This window comes from Manis javanica, chromosome 1 (assembly GCF_040802235.1).
Source record: "Manis javanica isolate MJ-LG chromosome 1, MJ_LKY, whole genome shotgun sequence".
Taxonomy (NCBI): domain Eukaryota; kingdom Metazoa; phylum Chordata; class Mammalia; order Pholidota; family Manidae; genus Manis; species Manis javanica.
This window is the reverse complement of record NC_133156.1, coordinates 110,340,300-110,365,572: the sequence shown is the minus strand read 5'-3', so window position 1 is coordinate 110,365,572 and position 25,273 is coordinate 110,340,300. Positions and strand designations below refer to the sequence as shown.

The 25,273-nt window shown below is 41.0% G+C and overlaps 1 protein-coding gene across 12 annotated transcripts in view; it reads left to right on the top strand.

Moving 5' to 3' along the window:
- Positions 1 to 25,273, top strand: part of SNX18 (sorting nexin 18) — a 112,515-nt gene that overhangs the window by 73,508 nt on the left and 13,734 nt on the right. For 5 of the 12 annotated variants that reach the window (XR_012131121.1, XR_012131116.1, XR_012131114.1 and 2 more), the window contains 2 exons: positions 19,904 to 20,254; positions 24,733 to 25,012. The gene's annotated coding sequence lies outside the window, so the exon portion shown is untranslated. Of the gene's footprint in view, positions 1 to 10,870; positions 10,977 to 11,128; positions 11,177 to 19,903; positions 20,255 to 24,732; positions 25,013 to 25,273 lie in introns of those variants that run through there. The other 7 variants (XR_012131135.1, XR_012131130.1, XR_012131129.1 and 4 more) reach the window with 3 other exon arrangements.

Genomic DNA, 25,273 nt, shown 5'->3' with positions numbered 1-25,273 from the left:
ATACCTTTGAACCTCAGTGTACCTATATATCAGGGTATGATCAGACATATTTGTGGGTTAAGGTCTATGTTCTCCCTGTCTTGCAGCTGCTTCTCTAAGAGAAATGACATTTACATATGTAATAAGTGCAAGTGCTGTCTGGCAAACTGAAAACTTTGTTACCATTAGCCAAATTCAAATTTCAGTTTCTACTTTCCACTCATTCAGATTCAGGTGTTTTCTGTGTAGAGTGTAATTCACTGTAAAAAAGTTTAACATGAATTTGAATATATCACACTCACATAGTTTAACAAATCTGAAGGATAAATGGATTCCTGTCACTGTTAGTCTTTCACGTAAATCATACTAAATGTGATGTAATTATTATAACCCTTGTATCCACAGTGCTGCGTTTACCTTTGGTAAATGTCCTTCTTGCTGAAGCTAGGGAATAATTTGATTAAAATATTGATTAAGTGCTTATTGTGTATTTTCCACAGCAACTAACACAGTGGTTTGTATAAAGTTGTTATCAGAATTATGTAAGCCTTGGCTTCCTGGGAGTGACTGTGAGCATCTAATCCCCCTTCTTCTATATTTGAATTAAAATATTAGTCCAAATTACTCAAAGAGAGGACTGGAAATTAGGAGCATAGAAAGGCAAGATCATGCTCAGCTGAGATGAATCCATCTTTGCATTACTGAGGAAGTAGACTTTCCTTTAAGAACAAGCAGGAAATGATATTAGTTGACATTTCTTAAGCTCTTACCACATTAAGCACTTCACAAGGAATATTTCATTTAATTCTTTAGAAAGTCCTATGAGGTTAGGGTTTGTAAGCACATTCTATAGAGGAAGAAATTGAAGCACAAGTAGACAGAGGAATGGCAGCAGCAGGATGGGAATCCAGTGATCTGGTTTCCAAATCCACTCAGTTAACCCATTCCTGGTATAATGACCAGGCAGCATCTGATGATGGCATCAGGGGTCACCTTTGCTGATGAATGATTTGATAAAACCAGTCCGAGCTCTGCCATACTTGGAGACCCACAGTCCCTGTTCTGTGAACATGGGTGGGAGAACTGATGGAAGAGTCTCCATTAACTCTCCCTCCAAAATTAGAAGTTCCCAGACTGCTTGCACAAGGTGACTTTGGGTTTTGGACAGAGATAGATTAGACCTGTGTGTGTGCTGGGCAATGGTAGGTGGGAAAGGAGGCACCTTGGTAGATTCTGCACCTTCATTGCTCTTCGTGGAACTTCTTCTTACTTTGCAAGCTGACGCACCATTTATTTAGACCCAGAAAGCACTGAGTACTCTGGTCTGGATCCATAGATTCTACCAAAAGCCAGGTGCAAACTTTGATTCACCACTCTTGAATCTGGACCTCATAGCCTTTCAAAGGACATGCCAGTCATCCTCTGGCTCAGATCACGAATCTACTGCTCCATCGACTCCGCTGATTGCTCTTTCCAGGCACCTAGAGGAGCACAGGTTTCCAAGTCTCTCTCCATGGAAGTTGGAGTCCATTGGAAAATTCCATACCTACACAGGCAAAAATCAATTTTAGAAAGCTGTAGTAATTCAAAGCAAAGCAAAACAACCCATTTCCCTCAGGATACTTGACTTTTGCTTCTGATGAAAATAAGTCCATTTCAGTGACACCATATAGCCATGTTTATCTCATCCTGCCATCTTCCACTGGAGCCAGCTCAGGACTTGTCCCTGGCCAAAACTAACAGCCAGACCTCTTTTGCAATGTTAATAAGTCACTCTTTTATTTAGTGCTGAGAAATCTCTCTAAAGGGACATTTCACAGAACTGTGTTCAAAATCTCGCTTTTTTGTAGGGAAACAAATCCAGGATGGCTTTAAGGATAGTTATCACAGAGTCAAGTTCATACCATTAAACCAGGCTGTTGTTTCCGTGCGTGTCTCACTTTGTGCTTAGAAGGAATCCAAGTAAAATGATCTGGCTAATTCCTTTTTCACTTCTCTCTCTGCCAATAAATAAATGTTGAATATTATAGTCCACATGACTGAGTTTATTCTCTTCTAACAAGGCTGTTATTAATGTAACTTCTATTGAGCACCTACTGTATATAAAGTTTGATTCTGGTTGCCATGATGAATGTAAAAATGAAACACTTTCTCCTCTCTAGAAGAGACTGCGAAGATGTCACCATATATAAAACATCTGAACAAGCCACATGATAATCACCATTAGCTAATGGATCCCCTAGAAGTCAGAGGAGGGATCTGAGAGGAGAGGGATTTGAGCTGAACCTAAAATGATGTGCAGTACTTTGCTGAGTATATATGACAACAGCAGAGTTGCACATGATTGATTATGTTGAACAAGTATTTGGGGGAACAGCCACATTCTCCATAACCATTCACTGTCAATGAATGCTGTGGTCTGTTGAGTTTCAGCTCCCTCTGCAAAACCCTAACAGGGCCAGTACAGATTGTACTGTATATTGACCCTCCTTAATAGAGACAAGGAGCCCTCTGCCCCTTTCTCTTTTCCAATTGCACAAAGAGGAGTTTCCAGGGATCCCCAGAAGGCTGGCATGTCCCTGCTCCAGCTGGCATTCTGATCTCTGAAAAGATTGAGGGACTCATGGCTGTCTTGGGAAGATGCTGGTCATTGTTCAGTGAGCACCTGATCCCTGGAGCACATTTCCCTTGTAAGGTCCTGCGTTCAATCAGACAAAAACTCCAGCTCCCCTTCTCTATCATGGGCCGTGTTTCTCTCTTTGTAACTTCCCAGAGATGTGCAGAAGCCAGGGTAACAGATCCAGCCAAAACATATCCTTGGCAGTGATGCCAACATAGAGCCCTAAAGAACAAAGGAAGTCTGGCAGATAACTGACTTCCTCTGAAGTAATCCAGAGGGTTATGACCACAGTGAACTGTTGGCACCAGTTGGGGATGGAATCTAGCCTTGAAGACTGAGTCCCAGCTTGTCTGTGCATCTTGGTGGCCTGGACACAAGTCAAACCACGCCCTCTCCCCGACACACACACAGCCGAGTGAGGGCTGAGTGCAGGAAGCTCCAGGGCTCCCTCTCATCGAAGTGGTTTTTCTCAGGAGCCCAGCCAAACCATGGAGAAGGGGGCTGGGTCACCCAGAGGAGCTGTGTTCTCTGACCAGCAGAGGGGTCTGCTCCAGGCCCAAGGGATGAGGGGGTTTGTGGTTTCTTTAAAAGAAAACGCATAAGTTCTTTCTATTTAGCCAAGTCTCAGGCAGGTAAGAAATATTCCTCCCAAACTCAAGGCAGTGTCTTTCTGATACTGGAATCACTTGGTTTCCCGGCTGAAAAGGCTAAAAACCTTGGGCCTGGTGAATCTGAATTTAAGGATAGAAACTAGGAAATGGCAAAGTTTTAACACATACCCCAAGCGAGTCCTTTTCACGAGATTAGTAAAATCCTGCCTCCAGTTGCAAATGCAAGGATTGAGATGCTCGTGTTTTGTGTACTAAGCAGTGGTGCTGCTTCAAAGAAGACTCAACAGAATCTAAGACATTCACTCACTCCCCAAAACGTACTTAGATCCTGAGGCAGGGGAATGATAATTTAGATACTAAATAGTTCAATGGCACCACACCTACCTCAACCACTTGCCTGACCTTGGGTAATTTATGTATCTGAACTTCCATTTCTGCATTTTCAAAAGTGTAAGTTTGGCTCACAGAATAGAGTTGGAACCAAGAGTTCGCCTGGCTTTGTCTGGGCTGAACACAGGACTCCCATAAGGGAAATGGGCCGAGGGACCAGTGGCCACCTTCTGTTTTTATTCTTCTGAGTTTTAGTAGTTGATATTTTTAATGCATCAGTTCATTTTAGCCCCATGATGATCATACAGGCTAGGTGTTTTCACTGCCCATCTTGATAGATAAAGAAAACAGAAGCATAGAGGGAGTCAGCAGCTTGCCTAAGGTCACCCAGGATGAGTGATAGAAGCTGGGGTTTGAAGTCTGGGCACATCCATCTAAGGCTTGATTTTGTAACCATGTGAGTCCTTTGAAGGCTTGAGGTGGGGACCTCCCCATCTCCCAAAACCAGCTACCTGAGCAGTGATTCTATGCAGACACATCTCTCTTTCAAATAGATTTTAACCTCTTATTTATTTTATATATCTCATTTAGACAGTATTTATCTCAATAGAGGGGAATATAAATGTAGAAGAAAATCACATGTTTTGCAAAAGTCTATATTTTGGAAAACCTGATTGTAAAAGGAATTTTAAAAATCCTGCCATGAATTTCCTAACAGTCTTCAAGGCTGGCAGTGAAAATTTGCTCTCAGAGGTCATGGTGGTTTGGCCACTCAACAGGGAAATAAGTTTTAAATCCAGGAATCAGGGGAAATGAGCATTTGAAAACTCCAGGTTTTTTGCAGGCCTAATGGGTTTAAAAACCTTCAGAAAACATTAGCATCCATATATGTATTTATAACTTATGTAAAGTGGCTGTCCTTGATTTGTGGCTGATCACAATAAAGAGCATATCATAGGTGCTCAACAAATACATCTTAAATGAGGAGATGGATGAATGAATTTGTCAAAGCCAATGTCAAGTCCAGCACTTGCCAAAATATTTATTGATGGCTTATTATGTATCAGGTATAGTCTAAATATGTAGTACACACTCATTTAACCTTCAAAGAACCCTAAGAAGTAGGACTATTTTAAATCTTTATTCCACAGATGAGAATATCGAGGACTAGAGATATTTAGTAGCTAGTCCAAAGTAAGTTATACCCCCAAGATTCAAATTTAAGCCCAATAGCGCCCGGTCTCTTTCTATGACACAAAGCTCATCTGAGCTGATTAGGCTCTGCTTTGTCACTGCCACAAGAGAAGTGGTCTGTAGCTTTCCAGTGGAGCCTCTTGAAGTTGATTGATTGGGCTGACCTTGTGTTTACACAAGGGCAAATGGATTTAGGCAATGAGGGCAGGTGGCCTGCAGGCCAGACTGCACAGTGAAGACAAAGAGAACCATCACCTCCTGTGGCTAATGGGGGTTGGGGGTGGGGCTCCCTTGGCAGAGTCTTGCAGGGGCTCCAATTGGAAATATACTTTTAAAAGAGAATGAAACTGGGACTATGATGATTATGGGCCTCAGTTTTCAGCACCTAAACTCACCCTGGTGTTCAAATGTGGTCCCTTGGCAGATGAGCAAAGGTCAGAGAAGCCCAGACTCAAAGACCACCTTGGGACACAGGCTCATGTCTTAGGAGAAGGCTCACCACTGTCAGCAGAAATAGGTGCTGGCCCTCTAGGAGGTCCTCAGATGCCCAGAACAATCCTGATGAAGTAAGAGTTTCCAGGGGACTGTCTGGACAGACTTAAAAAAGATGCATGAAGACTCCCACCTTCTTGATGGTCATAATGACAAAAAGGAACTGGGGGTGGCAACCCAAAAGACAGTTCTCCTACAGTCTTCCAGAATAGGGCAGGTGCGTGATGGGTAATTAAAACGTGGAAATCTGCCCATTAAAATCAGGTTGACTTAAAAAAAAATATCAGACAGGAGTAAAAAGCAGTTCCAGGAGCCTGCTATGGACCCACAACTCTGCTTCTTGTCATGAGACTTCATCCAGCGGTTCAACACCACCTAGCTCCTCACCAGCATCAGGCTGGGGCAATGCAGGTGTGTCCTTCCACAGTTGTGTCCTATACACCATTCCACTTTGGCTCAGAATGACTGTTATATCCTGATATATTATTATATATAATAATGTATTGTTATGTGTTATTATGTATCAAAATATTGTATATGTTTACGTATGTATACATGTATGTGCTGTATGTATATTTGTAGGGAATATGTGTGTATATATATTCCTCAAATTCAATGGCTATAAAAGAGACCATAAGCTTTCTAAAATATTAAAAAGCAAACCTCTTTTTTTTTCCCTCATGAAATCATGTCTGGCACCACAGAAAATAAAGGGGAGGTCCCTGGTTGCTGGGGGTGGAGTGGGAGGTGGGCCTGGAGTCATCCAACAGAATGGGGCATGGGAGGTTGCTAGGGTCTTTCCACAACCTGAGAGCACTTCATTCAGAGTATTTGAGGCTGCACTGCAGGTATTTTCAGAGACCTTTGCATGTCTTCCATTTTCCACCGTGCTACAAAGATTTTTGTCCCTTGAGAAGAGCTGTTCTGTAAGTGCCAGGAAAACTCTAGAACAACACTGAGGAACATGCTTTGCTTTACCTTCTTTCCCTGGGAGCTCCTTGTCCCCTTTGCCCTTTGTAGACTCATGGATGCTGAAAAAGGCGTATGGGATGTGTATGGAGGGTGCAGTGCAGGGAACATTGTCTAATGTCTTCCACCAAAAGCAGCCAAGTCCCAATTCGTTGCCATATCAAAATATTCTTTTACATGCTTACTTCCAAAATCATGGGTAGCTACTTATCTTATATTTACTTAACCAGAGAGGGCACCCAAGAACTCCTTATAAAATCAAAAAGGTGAGTTGTGATAAAGGGCTGGCAATATCTGCAATGGACCTGACCTTGGGGCTGTGATCAGACATGGAGGATGCTGAGAAGACATGTGCAGCTGGTCTGCCACAGCAGAAGCCCAGCTGCTGTCTCCTCACGTGTTAAGAACTGTGAAATCTCTGAGATGTACACTTCCTGCAAGCTACAAGTGAGCTGGCCATGCACGTGGGCAGACACAAGACTCCTGGGGCTTTCTTACTCCCAGCACAGCAGGCAGTGTGAGTTTCACATTCCTACTGGGTCCCTTGCCTCCCAAGTGCCCCAGGGTGACCTGAAGGCCCAAGTGGGGTGCCAGGAGTGTCATCCCAGAAAGGATAGCAGGGAGTGAAGCTAAGGAAGGCCCACCTTTGTTTTGGGGCTCCTGACCTGTATCCTCAGGCATAGCCCAGGGCCTGGCACATTCCAGTATTTGTTGAATAAAGACAGGAAGAAGGAAAGGCTCAAGAGCAATCACATCTGTTTTCTCTGGCAATAGGGCAGAGATTTCAGTGGGCAGGCAACAAAACCTATTTTCTATGACCATTTTGTTATTCTTCCTTCTGTTGCTGATGTCTGATACTGACATTTATTTAACAGTTTGGTCAAGTGTGCATTTATTTGTATCTGAGCGTCAAATGCTTCTTGGAACTCCTGCCAGGGACCTCAAGGAGTAGAATATAGGATAGTTGCCCAGTTCACTGTATTCTCTGGATGACTTTGATCAACATCCTCACAAGACACTATGAGACATTTTTAAAATTAAATGTCTGAGGGAGTTTCTGAGAAATAAGAAATAAGGTGAACAGTTCCCCCCCTTAAATCAGTGTTCCCTCTGGAAATGAATATTTCATTTGATGGTATCTAAAGTCATCATGGAGGTCAGAGGGAATGAAATTTATGGTGATTCTTCAGGAAAACAATTCTATTCACAATTGCATCAAAAAGAATAAATTACCTGGGAATAAACCTTATCAAGGAAGTGAAAGACCTATACCCTGGAAACTACAACACACTCATGAGAGAAATTAAAGAAGATACCAATAAATGGAAATACATCCTATGCTCATGGATAGTAAGAATTAATATTGTCAAAATAGTCATCCTGCCTAAAGCAATCTGCAGATTCAATGCAATCCCTATCAAAATACCAACAGCATTCTTCAATGAACTAGAACAAATAGTTCTAAAATTCATATGGAACCACAAAAGACCCCAAATAGCCAAAGCAATCCTGAGAAGGAAGAACAAAGCAGGGGGAATTATGCTCCCTAACTTCAAGCTCTACTACAAAGCCACAGTAATCAAGACAATTTGGTACTAGTGTAAGAACAGATCCATAGATTAATGGAACAAAATAGAGAGCCCAGATATAAACCCAAGCATATATGGTCAATTAATATACAATAACTGAGCCATGGATATACAATGGGGAAATGACAGCCTCTTCAACAGCTGGTGTTGGCACTACTAGACAGCTACATATAAGAGAATGAAACTGGATTATTGTCTAACCCCATACACAAAAGTAAACTCAAAATGGATCAAAGACCTGAATGTAAGTCATGAAACCATCAAACTATTAGAAGAAAACATAGGCAAAAATCTTGAATATAAACATGAGCAACTTTTTCCTGAACGCATCTCCTTGGGCAAGGGAAACAAAAGCAAAAATGAACAAATGGGTCTCCATCAAGCTAAAAAGCTCCTATACAGCAAAGAACACCATCAGCAGAACAAAAAGGTATCCTACAGTATGGAAGAATATATCTGTAAATGACATATCTGACAAGGGGTTAACATCCAAAATATATAAAGAACTCACATACCTCAACACCCAAAAAGTAAATAACCTGATTAAAAAATGGGCTGAGGGTATGAACAGCTCTTCAAAGAAGAAATTCAGATGGCCAATAGGCACATGAAAAGGTGCTCCACATTGTTAATTATGAGGGGAATGCAAATTAAAACTACATTGAGATATCACCTCACACCAGTAAGGATGGCCAACATCCAAAAGACTATGAACAACAAATGCTGGCAAGGATGCAGAGAAAGAGGAACCCTCCTACATTGCTGGTGGAAACGTAAATTAGTTCAACCATTGTGGAAAGCAATATGGAGGTTCCTCAAAAAACTAAAAATAGAAATACCATTTGACCCAGGAAATCCACTCCTAGGAATTTACCCAAATAAAACAAGTTCTCAGATTCAAAAAGACATATGCACCCCTATGTTTATTACAGCACTATTTGCAATAGCCAAAATATGGAAGCAACCTGTGTCCATCAGTAGATGAATGGATAAAGAAAAGGTGGTACATATACACAATGGAATATTATTCAGCCATAAGAAAGAAACAAATCCTACCATTTGCAACAACATGGATGGAGCTAGAGGGTATTATGCTCAGTGAAATAAACCAGGCAAGAAGACAAGTACCAAATGATTTCCCTCATTTGTGGAGTGTAATGATGAAGCAAAACTGAAGGAACAAAACAGCAGCAGACTCACAGACTCCAAGAAGGGACTAGTGGTTACCAAAGGGAAAGTGTGAGGGAGGGCTGGTGGGGAGGGAGGGAGAAGGGGATTGAGGAGTGTTATGATTAGTACACATGGTGTGTGTGAGGATCATGGGGAAGACAGTGTAGCACAGAGAAGACAAGTAGTGACTCTGTGGCATCTTACTACACTGATGGATAGTGACTTCAATGGGGTGGGGGGGACTTGATAATATGGGTGAATGTAGTAACCACATTGTTTTTCATGTGAAACCTTGATAAGAGTGTATATCAATGATACCTTAATAAAAAAAAGTACAGTGATTCTAGGTGTTCAGAGTTAGTTTTACTATTTGCTGAGGGAGAAATGGATAAGGTAACAGCAGGCTACAGCATGCTAAGATTTAGCAATGGGTTTATAGAACCCTTCAGTTATATGTAAAAATTTTCTGGTCCTAAAGTCTTCATCGTACTGCCAAACTAGGGTGGTGATTTAGCTGGGAATATTATGGGGAAGGTTTGGTTAGCATTTTTTTTCTCCCCTTCCAAGTCATAAAAAAAGATTGTAAGCTCTGGGAATATAGGCATTTTTGTCTTGTTTATTCACCTTTGTATTCTAGGCATCTAAAATAATTCCTAGGTAAATGGAACATTTGGTTAATAACTTGGTAAATAACTAGTTCATGAATGTATGAAGCATGCTTCTCTGCAACCCCTTTGTAAAACTCAGACCCATCAGGTTAAAGAAATCAGGTATCAACTTCCTTTGAATTTCCAACTTTTAAACATTTTGTTTCTCATCTACAGATACCTTTGCCAAGGTCCACCCATTTACTCCACATTTTTTGAGATGAAAGGGATGGAAAGACTAACTTTCAGATCCAACTCAATAGAAAACAATCCCAATGGAAAATGGGTAGAAATGTTAATGCCCTGATACTATAAAATAAACTATACTATACATGTGCAAGTATACGGACCTCTGTTTAATAGTCAAAGTTTTGTATAATCTCACATAATGCTCATTTTATTTTTAGTATCCAATGATTGCTTTTTGCCGTAATATATTTTCTCAGTTAAAAATTCAAGCATAATTAAAAACAAATTTGTATTTTATTAATCAAAAAATCTAAGGGACTTGAAAAATAGTAACAAATATATAATGAAAAACATTGATTTGTAACAAGGCTTGATACACATTTAGATTTGTGGATTACTCTTTTCCCTTCTTCCCACCCCCGCCCCCAAAATCTTATGGTTAAACAAATATAGCTAGACCATATTACATTTATAAAGAAAAGTTGCTTTTTGTTAATTTGCATAAATTATTTTCAAGGAATGAAATGCTACTGTTAGATGAGCACACTATAGTTATTAACCATTCTGAAATTGTTTTTATTATTTCAAACAGAAATTTGGAGGAGTAAACCCCTTGAATTAGAGGAAAGGAAGGAAAACAAATGACAGCCTTTCTCTTGCCTGTTTCTGATTTGAGCTTTTCTCTGTCTTCCACATCATGACTCAGCACACAGGGCAGGCACCTTAGAGAGCACCCCACCTATGTCCTCTGTTATTGCCTGTGGGCCACTGACAGATGCCATCATTTTAATCACTCAAGAAGCCTCCCTTTCAGGAGTGTCTATTGCTTCTTGGCCCCCTGACTTCTCCCTGGAAGTCCTGGGCCAAGGGCCAGGAAAAGAATGTGATTACTCAGGCAGGAATCAATAGGCTGGGACCTTGGTGACTCTACTGCTACTCAAGGAATGAATTGGCACCAGGCAGGGAAAATAGCACATCCCCTTTAGACACACTCCCTTATTTGTAACCCTTAACCTCATGGCCAGTAAGCTGGCTGGCTGGCCAGCATCCTTGAGCCCGGGTCTCTGTTGATGTCACAGAGATGTGACAGTGTTTCCTTGGCATCTGAGAACCCATGAATGAAAATAAAGCCTCAACTAAACTTAGCACTGAATATTAAGGTTATTCCAAAGAGGAGGCAGTAAGGGTATGTATGATGAGCTGGTTTCCCTCAACTTTCTTCAAGTCTTAGAGCCAAGTGTGATGATGGTGTCAGTCACAAAGGGCAGTCCGGGAGCATGTAAGATAGAACTTGCAACAGAGACAGATGACTTTTCAAGTGTACTTTGACAGGGTAACAGCATGATCTCTTCAAGAATGGGGCACATCTGAAGGTCAAAGCCTCAGGTAACTAATGGGGAGCCATGATAATCTCTTTTGACTCATAGTGAAGACTGCTGGTGCCTACCAAGCATTCAATTTTCTCTTCTTCCTTATTAAGAGAACCTCAATTCCATGTTATCAGTAATGTACCCAACTGAAAACACACATTATCAGGCCTTCCTTTAGATACATGACTTAGTTTTGGCCAATGAAGTGCAAGTGAATATGATACTGTGATTTCCGTAATAAGAAATAGACATTTGATTTTCAGAGCTCCTCAAATCCTTGAAATTTCCTAAGGTGTCTTGATATTCATAACAAACCCCTTTCAACCATACCTGCGTCTGTGCTGTGAGGTAACTTAGGGATGGTACATACCCATAGGAGCTGGTTGGAGGGGAACTGCAACTTCGTGTGGGTTGGAACTTTCAGTCCCTCTCCCCAGCGAGGGTGGGGACAGGGACTGAGAGGCTGACTCGATCACTGATGGCCAGTGATTCAATCAACCATGATTTAATGATTTAATCATTAAATTCATTTATTAACCCATTATTTAATCAATCATGCCTGTGTAATGAAGCCCTTGTACGAACTCAGAAGATTGGAGCCTGGAGACCCTCAGGGTTGGTAAGCACTTGGAGGTTCTAGGAGAGTGGTAATCAAAGAGGGCATGGAAGCTCAGAAACCCTTTCCCCATATCTTGCCTTATGCATCTCTTCCACCTGGCTGTTTCAGAGTAATATCCTTTGTAATAAACCAGTAATCTAGTAAGTAAACTTGTTTCCTGAGTTCTGTGAGCCACTCTAGAAAATTAATAGAACGTAAGGAGGGGGTCATGGGAAGCTCTGATTTAGAGCCAGTTGGTCAGAAGCACGGGTGACAACCTGGACTTGCAATTAGGGTCTGAAGTGGCAAGTCAGTCTTGTGGAACCAAGTCCTTGGCCTTTAGAATCTGATGCTGTCTCCATGTAGACAGTATTAAATGAGTTAAATTGTAGGACACCCAGCTGGTGCTGAGAACTGCTTAGTTTCAATGTGTGGGGAAAAAATCTCACACATTTGGTGTGACAAATATGTTGAGTGTGGTAGCAGTGTAAGAGTAAAGGAGACCCACAGAGAAGAAGTGTTTTTCCCATGTAGTCAAAGTTACTGTGTGGGGTTCTTCCTGAAAGCTCCTGTGAAGGGGCTGACCCCACCACGCACCCATTTGTCCTTGGTGCTTCCTCCTCTTTCCTGATGATAGTTATTGATGTGATGGTGAGAGCAGCAGCTGCCCTCTTGGAACAAGAGGAGACCTTGAGGTTGTAAAACATACCTAGGATAGTAAAACAGAAACAGAAGAAATGGGGGCCTCTGATGGCATGGCAGAACCTCCAAAGCAGCCCTAACCTGTTTGTCTCTGGGCTTAACTTTCAGGAGAGAAAATTAAATCCCATTGGCTCAAGTCTCTGTTATTACTTTGTGGACCAGGAGCCTGTAAGAAAGGTGTAATCTCAGGACTCCCCCCAGGCCAAAGGAATCAATCTGCATTTTAAGAAGATTCCCATGTGCTTTGCATTCACACTAAAGTTGGAGAAGCACTGGTCTAGATGTAGTTAAAGTACCTCAGTTTCTCTGTTTATAAAGTTGTTTACTGATATATCCTGAAACATAATGCATCCCATTTGCTTGTACTAAAACATGGTAAGAATTATATAATCATAGGGTAGGACAACTAAAAGAACTTGAGTTCTTCCAATACAAAGAACAATGCTTTCATATAAATTAGTTAATTCATGTTCCAGACACTATACTTGGCACCAGAAGTTGTAAAGATATCCCAGCTCTCAAGTTCATGGTCTAACAAGGGAGACAATAGGCACTGCATTACAATAACCTGTCCAGATGCAACAAGAGAGATATGCCAAGGTGTTGTGGGAAAACAGCTGAGGAGTCCAAGCCTTCTCACCTGGGCTGTGGAGCAGTTTAGAGAGAACTTTTTGGACAAGATGTCATCCAAGTAGTTACCAATTATCTTGCTTCTTCCCCCAGCATCAGGGGTGCAGAGGCCTCCCTTTTTGGGGTTAAGTCAGCCTAGCAGCCTCCCCCGGAGAAGAGTTGGTACTTGAACACAGGTTCTAGTGTTAATGTCTTCACCCTACATCCTGTTCAGTCTCTAGGTTGGTGTGGGCTCCTTGGCTCCATTGTACAGATGAGGAAAAGGCAGACTCTAAATGGGGAGTGAATTTCAAGAGACCCAGAGTAGGTGACTAATTAAGCCCATGTGAGGGGTTAGGGCTCAGTGATTGCTAATGCCTTCTCAATTTTGTCAGCATTGCGTTTTGAATTAGCTATTGATTAGCCACTTCTCTTCATCAGTCTTCTCCAGTCTGAAGTTGAAAGTCCTTTTGATAGATATTTAGAGTACATTTTTCTCCTCTTTATATTCCTGTTCTTCAGTTCATTATATTATTAAAAATGAAATCACATTTTTGGATATTTGTGGTTTGGCTGGAAGGCTGGGAAACTGTTTTCTGGCATTCATTAATGGCTTTGTCTTTCCATTTAAAGAACATTTACTTGATTTGGTACTTGAAGAAAGAAAATGCCAAATTAAGGAATGGTAGAGAATAAATGCCCTGTGCATGCAAAAACCCCAGGGATATATTTTTCTGCTAATTTTTATGGATTTGACAGTATTGGGAATAGGAGCACTGTTTCTAACAAAACCCAAATATTTATTTCTTTTTCAAGAGATACAGTTTTAATCTTTTTTTTTCCCCCAGCTGCCTTTCTGACATGGTCTTCTAGGGTCTGATTTTCTTCTTCCTTAAAATAGACCAAAATAGCCCTGTTGGTGAAACCCATCATGGAAGTGAAACAGACAAGGACTCATCTTGCCTTAAACTCAGGGTCTGCCTACTTCTCTCAACAGCACCTGGGTCCAGCTCACTGTTTCCCACTGCCTTAAGCGAGCTGCAACGAGGGGAAGACAAGGACATGCTTGGAATCTTTTTATATTCTCCTTTCTTCTGAAGAATTCACAAGTTAGCAAGTATTTGACCAGGGCTAACTAGAGAGTATTGCCAAGCATAACAGACTATACACAAATCAACAGGCCTCCCTCATATTGCAGTCCCAGCAGAAAACAGTACAGCAAAAGCCATTCCCAATGCCTGGGGGCCTGCCACACAAGCGCTTGCTCACGCTGTGTGCTCAGCCAGCTGTAGGATGCTGCCACCTTCTCAAGTGTCCAATGCTAGGCTTAAAACCACAGTCCTCTCCACCCAGAATGTGTTACTTGGCTCTCACAAATGCACAAGGAAATGCCTTTCCCTGAACAGAAATCAAAACACAGGGTGAAACCACACTTGTTTTCAACAGGCCTCCTGTTGTAAGCCCTCTCAGCTGTGCTGTCTTTATGTAAGTGAGCAGGGGCTGGGTGGTTCAAGGAAGTGATGTATGCCTCTTCCTGAGAATGCTTCTAACAGGGATCTTGAGATCATTAGCATGAGCAGGAGATTTGCCAGTATGGCTTGCTGAACCAGATCATGCTTTGTCAGATGTGAAATTCTGATGTTCTAACACATGGCTTGTTTGCAAATTGTGCCTTAAATAAATATACTCATAACATAATATGATGCTCTGAGCTTGTGCCTTAAATAAATATACTCATAACATAATATGATGCTCTGAGCTTGTGTATCATTTATGGTTTCATTTACTCAACATTCATTTACTAAGTGGGTGATGTGTGTCAGGTTCTGATCTAGCTGCAACAGTTACAAGACAGAAAAGAGGTGGCATTGCCCTGAGTGGGCTCTGGATTCAAATTTCTGTCTCATTTCCCTCCACTAAGCTGTAAGTTCAGTGAGTGGCTGCCAGTGTGAATGGGATATAGTGGGTGAGGACGCAAAAGAGAGAGTAATAGATTCCGCTAGGACAGGAGGGTTGCAGATAGTACATACAGTGTACTTTGTAAATCAGAGCCTCATCCTCTCAGCTCATGGAGTTCCTACACCAGAGCACAGGATTCAGTGAGCAGAGTGTGGGCTGGATTTACCCCACACTTGCCTTTGTGGCAGGCCCTGATCAAGACAGTTTTCTTTAAGGGGTGATGCTTGAACTCAGTCCTGAATCATATGGAGATATTCAATGAGAGGACACGTGAGGACAGAGCATCCTAGGAGGAGGGGACTGTGGAGCAAAGGTACAGGGATATGACACCACCTGGCATACTCTGGGAGCTGTAAGAGTTGAATTTGGAGGAGGAGCAGGACATGAAAGGAAGGAGAGGTAAACAGAGGCCTGATTATAGACAGCCTTGAATTCCAAACTAAGGAGCAAACGCTTTGTCCTGCAGGTTGTGGGGCAACGTTGAGAGGGCTCTCAGACAACCAGCGAGATGATCATACCATTCATCTTAGCAGCAGCATTGAAGTGGATTACAGGGGTTGGAAAAAGGGTAGGTTAGGTAGGAGACCATGGAAGTAGTCAGGTGATGGAGAATGAGAGTTTGAACTGTCGGTAGGCAATGGGGATAAAGAGGTGCGAATAGATTTGAGAGAAATGAAAGTGGTAGAATCTGCAGCACTTGGAGACTGATTGGATTCTAGATGATTAAGGAGATGGAGGTGTCAAGGGTGAATGGCTCCCAGGCTTCTCACTGGAGAGCCTGGGTAGATGGTACCTTTCACTTAAGAGAGATGCAGCAGGATCCCTTTCAAATTACCAACAGCATTCTTCAATGAACTGGAGCAAATAGTTCAAAAATTCATATGGAAACACCAAAGACCCCGAATAGCCAAAGCAATCCTGAGAAGGAAGAATAAAGTGGGGGGGATCTCACTCCCCAACTTCAAGCTCTACTACAAAACCACAGTAATCAAAACAATTTTGTACTGGCACAAGAACAGAGCCACAGACCAGTGGAACAGAATAGAGACTCCAGACATTAACCCAAACATATATGGCCAATTAATATTCGATAAAGGAGCCATGGACATACAATGGGGAAATGACAGTCTCTTCAACAGATGGTGCTGGCAAAACTGGACAGCTACATGTAAGAAAATGAAACTGGATCACTGTCTAACCCCATACACAAAAGTAAACTCCAAATGGATCAAAGACCTGAATGTAAGTCATGAAACCATAAAACTCTTAGAAAAAAACATAGGCAAAAATCTCATGGACATAAACATGAGTGACTTCTTCATGAACATATCTCCCCAGGCAAGGGAAACAAAGGCAAAAATGAACAAGTGGGACTATATCAAGCTGAAAAGCTTCTGTACAGCAAAGGACACCATCAATAGAACAAAAAGACAGACCCAATAAAGGGTTGACATCCAAAATACATAAAGAACTCATACGCCTCAACAAACAAAAAGCAAATAATCCAGTTAAAAAGTGGGCAGAGGAGCTGAACAGACAGTTCTCTAATAAAGAAATTCAGATGGCCAACAGACACATGAAAAGATGCTCCACATCGCTTGTCATCAGAGAAATGCAAATTAAAACCACAATGAGATATCACCTCACACCAGTAAGGATGGCTACCATCCAAAACACATACAACAACAAATGTTGGCGAGGTTGTGGAAAAAGGGGAACCCTCCTACACTGCTGGTGGGAATGTAAATTAGTTCAACCATTGTAGAAAGCAGTATGGAGGTTCCTCAAAATGCTCAAAATAGAAATACAATTTGACCCAGGAATTCCACTTCTAGGAATTTATCCTAAGAATGCAGCACTCCAGTTTGAAAAAGACAGATGCACCTCTATGTTTATTGCAGCACTATTTACAATAGCCAAGAAATGGAAGCAACCTAAATGTCCATCAGTAGATGAATGGATAAAGAAGATGTGGTACATATACACAATGGAATATTACTCAGCCATAAGAAAAAAACAGATCCTACCATTTGCAACAACATGGATGGAGCTAGAGGGTATTATGCTCAGTGAAATAAGCCAGGCGGAGAAAGACAAGTACCAAATGATTTCACTCATATCTGGAGTATAAGAACAAAGGAAAACAGAAGGAACAAAACAGCAGCAGAATCACAGAACCCAAGAATGGACTAACAGTTACCAAAGGGAAAGGGACTGGGGAGCATGGGTGGGAAGGGAGGGATAAGTGGTGGGGGGGAGAAGAAAGGGGGTATTATGATTAGCATGCATAATGTAGGGGGTGAGAGAAAGGGGAGGGCTGTGCAACACAGAGAAGACAAGTAGTGATTTTATAGCATCTTACCACGCTGATGGACAGTGACTGTGAAGGGGTATGTGGGGGGGACTTGGTGAAGTGGGGAGCCTAGTAAACATAATGTCCTTCATGTAATTGTAGATTAATGATACCAAAATAAAAAAATAAAAATAAAAAAAAGAGAGAGATGCAGCAGGAAGAGAAGTTTAATGGGGTACTCTCAAAAGAGGAATGCTGGGCACTCTTTTCCTGATGGCTGCTCTCTCTCTCTGGCCCTCTTCTAGCAGCACTGAGAGGTGTGGGCAGGCAGAGTGCACAAGAGTTCACCAATCCTCATTTCATGTCACTTATGAAGAAGGAGGTTTTACTCAGAACAAACCCAGAACTTGAGCTTTCCAAAGCTGTGACTCCACTGGCTCTGACCCCATCTGGACAAGCCAGTGTCGGTCATCTATCACAGATGACAGCTGGAAGGAGGGAGTCAGCTAATGTATTGCATCCCACTGAAGGGAAAGCCACTGAAGCACATGCTTTGATGTGTCAATACCATTGACTTGCCCTACAGAATGGGAAGCCTACACTATAGCAGCAGTAAAATATGCTACTCTTCAGCTGCAAAGTGTTCATTGCTGATAAAGAGAAGTCTCTTGCAAAAGCCACTTTAATTACAGATAGATATTTTCTTCTTAGTTCTCAATTTAATGGAGGTATATATTTTTGAACATTGTATTATGGAGAATTTCAAAAATACGTGAAAGTAGAAGAGATAATATATCCATCCATGTAGCCATCATCCAGTTTCAACAATTATTAAGTCACAGTTAATCTTGTTTCCTCTATACCCCCACCAATAACCCACCTTTTTCCCCAGATTTGGAACAAATCTATTGTGTATATGTGTGTGTGTATATATATATATATATATATTTATGTATTACACATATACATGAATAATACATATATAGTACAAACTAATATTATATATAATATAATAATATGTAAATACCTATTTTAAATAAACTTTTTATTTTGGAAGAGTTTGACATCTAAAGAATTATTGGGAAGATAGTATGGAGAGTTCCTGTATACTCCACACCCAATTTCCCCTGTTATTAACATTTTACTTTAGCAAGTTACATTTGTGATAGTCATAAACCAATACTGATGCCTTATTGTTAATTAAAGTCCATACTTTATTCAGATTTCCTTGCTTTTCCCCTAATATTCTTTTCTGTTCCATGAGCCAATTGGAGGTATATTTTACTCTACACTTAAAAGACTTAATGGACTTAAGGATGTAATGTCCATTTTCCCAGCATCTGTAATTTTTATAGGTCTCTGAAGCCTGCATCACATCAAGAGTTCATTTCATGCCCTTTCTCCCTCCTCCCCCCCTCACTTCCCCTCCTCACACTGTACCCTGGGAACTGGATGTCAGAGCACACACACGCATTGTGACTTAGGGGCACTGACCCTTTTGCTGTTCTTAGCAGCATGTAGGGCACTTCCCTGACTCCTTTTAAAGTGCCTCTGTGGAATTAATGGTAGGACAAACCACTGAATGTAATTTGGGACAATAGTGAAGCAGAGATTTGAGAAAAAGGGAATTTGTCTTTAAAATACATTATGAGTCCAGCACATTAACTAAATGAAATAGGACTAAAGGCTACCAGACATTTTGGGTTAATTTTCACTTTGGCTGTTGACAGTGTTGGGGGTTCTGTGACTGAGAAGCCAGGTGGAGGCCTGGGGAGGTGCCGGTGGTTGGTATCTGGTCAGATCACCCTCCTCAGCAGGAGGCCACCTGGGCACCAGCCATTTGCTCTCTGCTGTCTTTTGGGAAGTCAGTTCTCCTTGGAGGTGCTTAACTTAAATCAGTGCCACGTGTGTGGTGCCACATTTCTGATGCAATGTCTGCCTCCTGGCAGCCTATCTGATAAATCTAAGTGCTTTGGGGGGCTGGCTCAGGGCCAGAATGGCGTCACTGCCCATTAAGAGAAGTTGATGGGGCTCAGAAAATACTTAGGTTCTGGCAAGAGTTCTAATTACCTTCGCCACAAATGTCTTTGCTGTAGACATCTTTGCCACAAGCCTTTTTGCTACAAACATTTTCATGGCATAACTAATCGACCAAAGGCAATTTTGTGGTGTAAGATAAAATCACGAAAAGTAAAAGAGGACCATTCATTAAAAAGGACATAAAGTAACATGAAAAACAAATAACAAAATTAAAAAGACTTTATACAAAATATTTGAATATATTCAAAACATAGAGTGTCAATTCATGGCAATACTCTACAAATAACTGAGTTTATTTTGTGGATTCTACTTATGCACTTCTCTTCAAACTCTTGCATTCAATATTTTATATTTTTTTGCTTGTTGATTCATCTCCTTGTTTGGCACCACACTTTATCTTTTTTCACTAAAATTTCTTCATTAAGAGAGGTGTCAGTTTCCAAATACTAGTATTAATATTTGTAACTGAGTTTTGTCTCATGTTGTAAAAGCCTTCTATGCTATTGTTTGTTTTTACCATGTTGTCCCATGTTTGTTGATAGATATTCCAGCATGTTCTTTGGGAAATGACTCAGATCTTCATCACTCTATTTCACCATTCTGAAGGCTAAGATTATGTAATATAAAAATGGGAGCACTGCATCAATAGAGACATGGAGAAATGAGACGAAACCTTCAACCAGGTTGTTGAAACCATATTGCCAAACCAAACTGTCAACCAGCTATTTTTGTATCTTTTATGACAAAGCTGCCTTGCAGCCAGTTGGTCATGTGGTGAAAATGTTTGCTGCAGAAATGCTTGCAGCAAAGACGTCTGCAGCAAGATCCTTCCAGCACAAGTCCCAGGCACGCGGGCAGCAACCCAAGTCCTCCTACACTTGGTCTGTCTCCAGGTAAATGTACGGAAAAACCAATTGAGGGATGCTTATTTTCACACTTTGTGCTAATTTAAACATTGATTTTGCCTAGTTAATGTTGGGTTTTTAAAAATGTTTTGTGATACATCTTATTTTTTCCTAATTTATACCTTCCTTTATAGGCTCTGCTTCTTTCCAGAAAGAAATTTGGAGTGATTTATTACAAAGGACAGTTATTATTAGCATATATGCTCCCTCTGCTTTTCCTTGGTAGTGTTCTTTTATATAAATATAGCTGATGAATTAAGAGCTTATTTTGGCATCTATTCCACTTTATTCCATAAAGAACAGAAAATATACAGAGACTCACATCACAGAGCAAGATAATAAAAGTTATAAATAAGTGAGAAAGAAAAAGGAAACACAAGTTAGGAACAAAAAAGCTGGAAAACAGGACTACACAGAAATCATACCATGAAATCCTATACACTTGTTCCAAATGGGTCACATATTAGCCAGTAAGCCTCAGAAAAGCCTGGGAAAAATGGAATATGTTACCATTTGAGTGAACAATGGTGGTAATAATCTAAAAAGAAGCCATACAACTTTTTCTGATATCCAGCTCAAAAAGAATTTTAAGAAAACAATGTGTAATAAACATCTTCAACAATATTCTTATTGGAGACTATTATGGGCTGGGTTGTATGCCTCTCAAATTCATATGTTGAAGTCCTAACCCCCCCATACCTAAAAATGGGATTGTATTTGAAGATAAAGTCTTTAAAGAGGTAATGAAGTTAAATGAAATAATTAGGATGGGCCCTAACCCAGTATAACCAGTATCCTTATAACAAGAGGTTAGGACATAGACTCAGAAGGAAAAAATATGTGAAAACAAGAAGCCAAGCAGAGAAGTCTCAGAAGAAACAAACCCTGCAGACACCTTGATGTTGGACTTCAGCCTCCAGAACTATGAGGAAATCAGTTTCTCTTTATGCTTCCCAGCCTATAGCACTTGTTATGACAGCCTGAGCAAACTAGCGGAGACACAGCAATGTGTTTCCTAAGGGCTGTCTCTAATGGCATCCCTCTTCGCAGGCTGCTGACCTCACACCAAGGTATATAGATTCCTCTTTTCCCACTTCCCACCCCCCACCAGAATTCACATGACTATTCGGGGAACCTCAATGTTCTACTGTGACCTTGCCATAGTGGCCACAGTTACTCATTCTGGAGACAGGCTCCTGACCCCAGCTGGCCCAATCAGAGTCCTTTCTTGGAATTTTTCCACCTGGAACTGAAGGAGCTTGATATTAGTCTTCTCTAGTGGCAGAAGCTATAAGATGGCAAGCCTTGTTAACTATCAGTGGCTATATTTTCTTTCATGTAGGAAAAATGTATCTGTGAGGACAAAGAAGCCAGATGTAGAGAGTCTTAGCATCATTCCAGTTTCTAGTTTATTCTTCCATTCAGTAAATATTTTCTGAATGTTGCTGTGTTTCAAACACTGGTCCAGTTGCTCCTGAGGCTCATTTACATCCTTGCTTTCCTACCAACTTAGTCGTTGCTACCCAGTTATTGATTCTGTCAGCAATAAAAACCCCTTTTCACTGAAGCTGGAGCAAGTGGATTTCTGTCACTTACAACCAAAGTCATACATCACAATCCCTCACAGTCTCATTTCTCTTCAGCCACACTGAATTGCTGGAAGCTCTTTAAACAAGTCTTGTTTCTCAGGATAAACAAGAGCCAGTCACAGGGTAATTATGCTTCTCAACATAAAAATAAGTGATGTTTGAATACTAACCATGCTGGTTTCCTTGTTCTGCTTGTAAAAGTCTGTCTTTTTCCCTCAAATATCTGTGTTGACTCAGATACTCCCCTCCTCCCCTAGACCTGAGGGCGTGGTTACAGAGGCTTTGCTTTTACTCACAACCAGGGGACTGTTTCAAACAGTCGGAAGTACTAGAACTCTTATAACCTCTCTTAAGGTAGAAATGATTGATAGGAACAACATTCAATCATGAGTTCACTTCATATATATTAATGGAATTTCCTCCATCTAGTATATCACTCTCATTTCTTTAATCTTACCATTAAACAGCAAGTGGGTGCATTATCTATTTCATGTGGAATTTATCTTCTAGGAAAGATGCACACAAATTTTTGCATACCTCGCTTACATTCTCATTTTATTGATTTCATATTTTTCCCCAGACAGAGATAAAAAAAATTATTAACTATGCAAAGAGGCCCTCAGCCCTAATAGAAAATGGGCTGTCAAAATCAAGGATTTTTAAAACATCTGTTCATAGTAGGCACCTATTAAATATTTATTGAACGAATGCTTCCTTATTCTGACAAATAACACCAAAACCAAAGGCCCAATACTTAGGAAAGAAAAAATGCTGTTTTGGGTTCATTCAGAAATGTCTATATTATTTCTATTTCTGTTGTGGAAACACATGATACTGAGCAACTCAAGTTCGGATACCAGCAATACAACTTGAAAAGTAGGAGGTCACTGCCAAGAGAGTCATCAGGCTCCAGAGCCTCGGTTTTTATCATCTATAGAAAGGAAATTAGGATTCCTACTTTGCTGCAGAGTTATGATGATTAAATCGGTGATATATATGAATGACTGCCACAAGTGCCTGGCATATTGTGTTATTATAGGCTTTCTCTAATTTCCTCTAATTTTAATTGCCTCAATGCCTGCAGTTTATCCTTCCTTTTAAGATTTTCTTTTTATTATTTGATACAAATAATTGCTGTGCTTCTGTTGACACAAAGCTGTTCCTATTGCATTTTTTGGCTTTCATGAAGAAGCATAAGTGAGAAAAAGGCAGCAAATGAACACTAATTCTACACTGAATAGCTCATTTATTCATAGAAAGTACCAGTATAAATAGTCCATACCACTAGAACAGCATGAGGTTTTCAAACCAAATTATGTATGTAAATGCTTCTCAGCTAAAGATCAGTGGATACATCTGTTGGGTTTACTGCTTGTTTCAGGATAGCCAACCACACACTGGAAGAGGGAGGGAGAAAGGGCTTGCAGGATTTGAGCTTGTATTAGATGACCCGTGCAGAGGCAAAGAAAAGGGGGCTGTATCAGGAAGGGATGCTGTTGGGAAGAGGGGCACGTCTGTGATTAGGTATCTTACTAGCAATTAACTTAGGAGGGAAGGCTAAGGTTATAATTGGTAAAGAAGCAGCAGATGAATAAGACTAGGGACATGTGTGGTCATTTTTGTGATTTGGACAATGTCCATAGTTTGTCCATGTTCGCGTGTGGTATGGAGTCGTCTTGTTTACCTCTTGATCCATCACAGTCAACAGAGGGACCTTGTCTGAAGCTGACATTCTGAGAAATTGTTTATGCTCAACAGGAGCCCACCATGGCATGTCTGTGAGTGTCAGGCACTTTCCATATGTCAGGCTGCTTTCCTCATTCTCATGTGTTCACATGCTCTGTATTAGAATCTAGGTACAGGTAACAGGCACCATTCTAACTATTTTATGAAAACAGGAATTAATATTTAAATCATGGCTCAGGCTTGGAATCCAGGAACAATTCTAAGAACCACCCCATAGAACTGGTCCTTCAGGGGAGCGACTAAGCACTTAATTCCCCACCGTTCTGATTGTGGCAGTCACCTCTGAAATTGTTTGCTTTAGGAGTATGTTAGCTTATTTGCTTTTTTGAGAACCGGAAGCCATTGCTGCAACTCAGTGTTGAAGTTGACGGCCTCCTCTGCACCCTGTCACTTGGCTTTCACTGTGCTGGTGACCTGGGCACAGGGACCTCAGCCACCTCTGCCACAGCAAGCAGCTCCTCTCAGGCCACCTGTGCCAACAGAAGCACATGGCCCAGCAGCCCGTTTTGTCCATCACTCCTAATTACCATATCTCACACCAGCACTCTGGTTGCCTGAGTCTAAATCATGTTGGAACCCTAGCTGCGTGAGAGTTTGGGAATCACAATGTTTGGGCTTCTCAGCCTCTGCATAAGAAGGCACAATGTTAGGAGGTTGGAAAAGATGTTGATTTCCAAGCCAGGCTATCCAAAACTGTTTCTAACCAGGAGTGAAGGGGCCTTATCCTATTCCTGATTCAGTCACTAATTTGCTCTGTGAAGTGGGAAAAGTATTATCACCTTTCAGGGTCTCAATCTCCATGGCCAAGTTAGACTGGATAATGTTCAAGTTTCTTCCTGATTCTAGAGTTCTATGACTCTATTAATAATTTAAAAAATATTTTTAAAAATATATTCATTTTAGAAAACATTTTCTGTACCCATTTACATATATTTTTTTCTCATGGATACTGAGTGGGAAACCTCTAAGATAAGTGGAGACCCCAAATGATTTTTGCCCCCTAGTATTCTCACCTTCGAACACAGATAGGGCTCACCTGTGTAATCAATAGGATAGTTTAGAAATGACAGAATGTGGCACCCAAGGCTAGGTTACAAAGAAATTGCAGCATCTACCTTTGCTCTCTCTTAGATTACTGACTCTGGGTGAAGCAGCGTCATGTCATGAAGACATTTAAACAGCACTGTGAGGAGGTCTACGTGGTGAGGACTGAGGCTTGCTGACCATGTCCAGCATCAGATTTGCCAGCCATGTGAGGAAGACTGCACAGAAGTGAATGCTTCAGCCCCAGTAAAGTCTTCAGATGGTGATAACCCTGGTTGACATCTTGGTTGCAGTCTCATGCAAGACTTTGAGCCACAGTTATCTGTCTAAGCCACTGCTGAGATCCTGACTTCAGAACTCATGTAAGGTAATAAATATGTAGTGCTGTTTTAAGCCACTAAGTCCCAGGATAAATGGTTATGCAGCAACAGAATGCTAATATTAGCATGCAAAATAGCATAAGGATTGCAGAATTTATTTCTTCATCTCCAACATCAAATTTCATTTGCTTGTTCTTTTCTGACAGAAAGCTGGTAGCCTCTGGGATTATATCTCTAGACATATTAGAAGCCATTAAGGAGTAGATAAATTAGAATGAAAACTAATTCTTTTCTGAGATTTTATAAAA